The sequence below is a fragment of the Scylla paramamosain genome, chromosome 8 (assembly GCF_035594125.1).
Source record: "Scylla paramamosain isolate STU-SP2022 chromosome 8, ASM3559412v1, whole genome shotgun sequence".
Lineage (NCBI taxonomy): Eukaryota > Metazoa > Arthropoda > Malacostraca > Decapoda > Portunidae > Scylla > Scylla paramamosain.
The window spans coordinates 16,068,878-16,074,539 of NC_087158.1; the positions used below are offsets into that span (position 1 = coordinate 16,068,878).

Consider the following 5,662-nt stretch of genomic DNA (forward strand, 5'->3'; position numbering starts at 1 on the left):
TTACCTAAGAAAACTAAGGAAACAGATTGGTGGGGAACGAGGCAAACGCAGTGGAAGTGGACGTAGTGAGTTAATGGAATATTAACCCTGACTACCTGGACAAACCTCGGCAGGTAAACTGTGGGGGTCTGAGTGTCTTAGTGTCCCTGTGGTTACTCTAATAGTCTGTTGTCGCCATCTCCTCCTGTCTCTGCTTTGCCCTGTTCTTTCTTCAGTTCTGTGTTCTGTCTGTTTATCTGTTTGTCTCTCTCTCTCTCTCTCTCTCTCTCTCTCTCTCTCTCTCTCTCTCTCTCTCTCTCTCTCTCTCTCTCTCTCTCTCTCTCTCTCTCTCTCTCTCGCTCGCTCGCTCGCTCACTCACTCTCACCATGTTTATTCTCTATCCTGTTTTTGCAGATAACAAGTCTCCTCCTCCTCCTCCTCCTCCTCCTCCTACGCCTGCTCCACCTCCTCCACCCCCTCCTTCTATTCTAGTTCTATTGTATTTCTCTTTCTTCTCAGCCTTTTTATTTCACATCCTTCTCTTCCTATCTGGCTCTTTCTTCTTTTCTCCTCTTTATTTATAACTCCTTTCTTTCTTCTTCTCTCTCTTTTCTGTAAAGCAAACAAAAATTTCCAAATACTGCAACTCGGTCAGGGATAAAAAAAAAAAAAAATCTCTTCCCTCCGGCGACCTGAGATTAGGGAGAAAACTTAGGCAGGGGAGGAGATGAGGAAACGAGATTAAAAATTTCCATGCAGGTGAAGTGGAATGGACGATGAACAGGGTGGAGGGTGGAGGAGGAGAATGTAGACCTTGGTGGTGGTGGTGGTGGTGGTGATGGTGGTGGTGATGGTGGTGGTGGTGGTGGTAGAAAGAGGAGGAGGAATATACAAGGGAAAAACAGACAGCAACACTCCTACTGGTCCTAACGAGGCTCTCTGTGTGACTATACTGCCAGTACAGATTCTATGAGTTAGAGGCAGGAGGGGCAGCACGGTCAAAGGAAAGAACACCACGCAGCACGGAGAAACAGTCCTGGAATGTGATAGGAAATACTGAAAGAGAAACATTTTACATTAGGTACTTTACTGTATACTATTAACAAAATTAATACACCAGAGCGAAATAAGTTCGTTGAGGGATTGATATAAAGAATGATGATGATGATGATGATAATGATGAGGAGGACGACGACAAGGAAGAATAAGAACAAGAGCAGGGACAAGACTAACTGGACGATTGATTTAGTTGCTTAACGGACTGACAGGGTAACTGATAGACTGACTGCTACACTGATTGACAAACGGAGTTATTGACAGATTGATTAACAGGTATATTGGCCCCCAAAAAGCTGATAGGCTACGTAAATAAGCCTAACTGGCGCCTGATGGGATGAGAACAAGGAGATCGTATGGAATCTGGAAGGAGGAGAAAAGAAAAAGGAAAAAGGAGGAAGAGAAAGAGGAGTAGGAGAAGAAAGGGGATGTAGTTACATAGAGTTACATAGATACACAGGCCACAACAGACCTTGCGCTCCTCACGAGGTGTCCTGCCCTAGAACTACTAAAGTGATAGTAGAAGAAAAAGACAAAACAGAAGGCTCTCTCCCCACCCCCGACTCCCTTGGGCATTAGCCGTAGAGGAAACTGGTCGGAAATAAATACCTTACGGGGTTAGAGGAGTAAAAACCCCGAAGGAAATTTTATAGGAAGGAATGAAAATAGATTAAATGAGGTACCCCATTTTCTGGAGACAAGGAAGTCAATCTCTAACAAACAAACACTGTTAACCGCTGATTTGAGGCAAAATACTTATGAAGACAGCGTTCAAAAGTCTCTACGGTGTTGCAGTCTATCACATCTCGAGGAAGCCCATTCCATAGACTGAAAACACGATGGGAAAAAAAATTTTTGATTCGTGAGTTGAAGGATTTCCCAACAATTTCGCAACAGTTTCCTCGCGTGCAATTTGAAAAAATCTATCGTGAAATATTTACTGCATAACAATGCATTAATGCCTTTGATGATTTTAAATACCTGTCTTAAGTCGCCTGTTAGTCTTCTTGTGTTAATGGCATTACATTTAATTCTTAATTTAAGAAGCTCTTCGTATGACTTGTTTCTTAGGCTTGGTATCATTTTTGTTACTCTACATTGCACTCGTTCTAATCGATCTATGTCTTTCTGATGACAGGGGCACCATGCTTGAACGCAATATTCCAAGAGAGAATGGACCAGGGAGTTATACAGACTGAGGATCGTATCATTGGATCTATATTGAAATGATCTGCCGATTAATTATTTTCTTCGCTTTCTTTACGACTTCTGAACATTGTTGGCTAGGTTTTAGATTGCTCGATATTGTTACTCCTAAATCAACTTCGCTGTCTACGCTTTTAAGTTGGGTACATTCATTATATACTTTGCTTTCTTGTTTCGATACCCTGTATGAAGCACTATACATCTATCCGCATTAAAACTTATTTGCCAGATTTGCCTCCACTCTGACAACTTGTCTACATAGATTGTTCTGCATTTTTTTTTTACTTGTTTGTAAGAGACTACGGAAGTTGCTATTTTGGTGTCATCAGCAAACTTTGATTATATCGGTAACACCTTCGTCTATGTCATTTATATAAACAAGGAAGAGAACAGGTCGTAAGATTGATCCCTGTGGCACCCCGCCGGCTACGTTAGTTCACTTGGATGTTTTTTCCATTTATTACTACTCTTTGTTTACTGTTGTTCAACCACTTTTCTACCCATCTCAGCACGTCGCCTTAGATACCATGCAATTTTAGTTTAATCAGTAAACGTTTTGTGAGGAACTTTGTCGAAGGTCTTTTGAAAATCAAGATATATCATATCTACCGCTTTGCTCTCCTCATTCTGGTTCAAAGTATCATAGAAGAAATCTAAGAGGTTCGTCAAACAAGGGCGTTTGTTACGGAAGTATTTTTAAGCAGGTTGTTTTCCTCTAAGTGATTAACAACTTTATCTTTTATAAGTGTTTATAGCATTTTACATACGACTGACGTTAAGGTAACTGGCCGGTAATTACATGGTAAAGATAAAATTAACTGCCACTTTTCGACCGTGACAGGACTCGAACCTGCAATCTTCGGATCCGAAGTCCGACGCCTTATCCATTAGGCCACACGGCCATAAATTCTTTGTGCTACATGGCTATTATTACGCCACACGGCCATGAAGAAGGAGAGGAGAAGGAGGATAAATCAAGGCTTCAAGCGGCAATTTCTTCCTCATTTTAACATGATAATTGATGATACTGTGGTGGCGAGGACTGACAACACGCTACTCGCTATTGCCTACTTTACATCGAATGATCTATTTGAGAGCCAATAAGAACTAGCAAACCAATAAGTCAGCTATCCTGTCGCCGTAATAATCAGTCACTCACTCTGCCACGCATTACGACATTCAGGTCAACAGACGGTAGCCGGAAGCCAGCTAGTTTATTATCTATTAATTTCCTCATCTATAGGTAAAAAAAAAATAAGAGCAACAGATGATATGGTGTTTATTTCTGCTAACTGGGAAACGTTGAAAGAAGAAGAGGGAGACAAAAGAGAGAAAGAACCAGCAGCAACAACAGTAGCAGCAGAAGCACAAAATATACCTCCCAACATCACACCAAATCACTCACGTAACTCTCCGCACAAGCACACCCTGTTAGACCCACCTAAGCAACCAAGGAAAATAGAGAGTAAAGGAAATCTGACACGTATGCAGAAGACTGAAGGAAAGTTTCATGACTCGCGTTCAGTCCAGGTCCAGCAGTGTCGTCAGCGCGCGGGCGTCGTCTGCAGTATTTTCCTCCTAAGCAACCGAGCCAACCTTTCATACAACCAACTCTTCTTAACGCCAAGCAAGTCTCTGCACTGAACCAACCAAAACCAACCAAACCAAACCAACCAGACACAACAAGCATTTCACCTTACACAGATATTCCATAATGCTCTGGGGACCTGCAGAGTTAACAAGGCAGGGTCGCTCACCTGGACAAAGAGGTAACACACAGGAGACTCTCGCTTGTGGGTCTGTCTGAAGCGAAGAAAAACACGATTCTTTCCGCAGCGGGGTGGAAAAATATTATCATGGCTTCTCTAACATCCTGAGAGAGAGAGAGAGAGAGAGAGAGAGAGAGAGAGAGAGAGAGAGAGAGAGAGAGAGAGAGAGAGAGAGAGAGAGAGAGAGAGAGAGAGAGAGAGAGAGAGAAAGGAAAGTGAGATGCTTGTGGGAGGGAATGATAACACACACACACACACACACACACACACACACACACACACACACACACACACACACACACACATCCTGAGAGAGAGAGAGAGAGAGAGAGAGAGAGAGAGAGAGAGAGAGAGAGAGAGAGAGAGAGAGAGAGAGAGAGAGAGAGAGAGAGAGAGAGAGAGAGAGAGAGAGAGAGAGAGAGAGAGAGAGAGAGAGAGAGAGAGAGAGAGAGAGAGAGAGAGAGAGACTAGACCTCGTTCCTCGATAGGAGATATTAAAAAGAAAAGTTAGTACAAGTTATCCAAAAGTTTATGATGAAAAGTCTCCTCTCCAGCGTGTCTTAGGATAGAGTATAAAAATGCATGCGACGATATGGCATTAATAGAAAGAAAGTAAAAAAAGAAAGTCTTGTTTGTTGCTTAAGCTGTTGTCATTGGTGTTATCATTTTCAATTATTATCATTATTATTATTATTATTATTATTATTATTATTATTACTACTACTACTATTACTGTCATCGTCATCACCATTATTCCTGTTTTACTACGAAAGAAAGAATAAAAGAAATAAAAAAATGCCTTTGTTGATATAGATTAACATAGAACGTAAAGAAGAAACACACACACACACACACACACACACACACACACACACACACACACACACTCAACACTCGCCTCGCTCCTCCAGGTACTCCAATACTGCTGTCTGTCTCGGTGTGGCGGTGGCGGCGCGAGACAGGCACACCGACAGACAGAGGGAGGGAGGGAGGAACAGACAGACAGACAGACAGCGGAGGCGGCAACAGGTACTGAGCGAAAGAGTCAATAATTCACCAACAGAGATGAGACAGCGATCCCCACCTCTCTCTCTCTCTCTCTCTCTCTCTCTCTGCTACCTTCCTTCACTCCCCCTTCTCATTCCTCTTTCATTTCCAATATATTTTTTTTACCTCCTTTTCCTTCCAATTACCTTCTCGTTTCCCTCCTTCTCCTCCTCCTCCTCTTCCTCCGTAACCTGTCTTCCTTCCCTTCTGCCGTTGTCTCCTCCACTTCGTATCTTTGTGATCTTCCTCCTCTTCTTTTCTCCTCCTCTTCTTTTCCCGTCCTTCTCCTCCTCCATCTTCTCTTCCAATTCCTCCTCCCTTTTTACAAACACAGCTCGTGGCATCTGTTCATCGCATGTTTTATTAAGTATTCTCCCTCCTTCTCTTCTTGCTTCTACTTCTCGTCCTCCTCTTCTTCCTTCTTCTTCTCCTCTCCTCCTCCTCCTCCTCCTCCTCCTCTTCCCTAGCGTCCTCACATCCCACAAACATTCATTTCTTCCCCTCCCGTCATTAAATTTATACAAGAGAAGATAGGAAGACGAAGAGAAGAAAGGCAGCCAAGAAGGAAGGAAGAATAAACGTCAGTAAAGATGAGTAGACTAGA

At 42.7% G+C, this 5,662-nt stretch overlaps 1 non-coding gene across 1 annotated transcript; it reads right to left on the reverse strand.

The window, feature by feature from the left end:
* Window positions 1–3,071: 3,071 nt before the first annotated feature.
* Window positions 3,072–3,144, reverse strand: Trnar-ucg (transfer RNA arginine (anticodon UCG)). Its single transcript has one exon. It is a non-coding gene; the product is annotated as a tRNA-Arg (tRNA).
* Window positions 3,145–5,662: the final 2,518 nt, after the last annotated feature.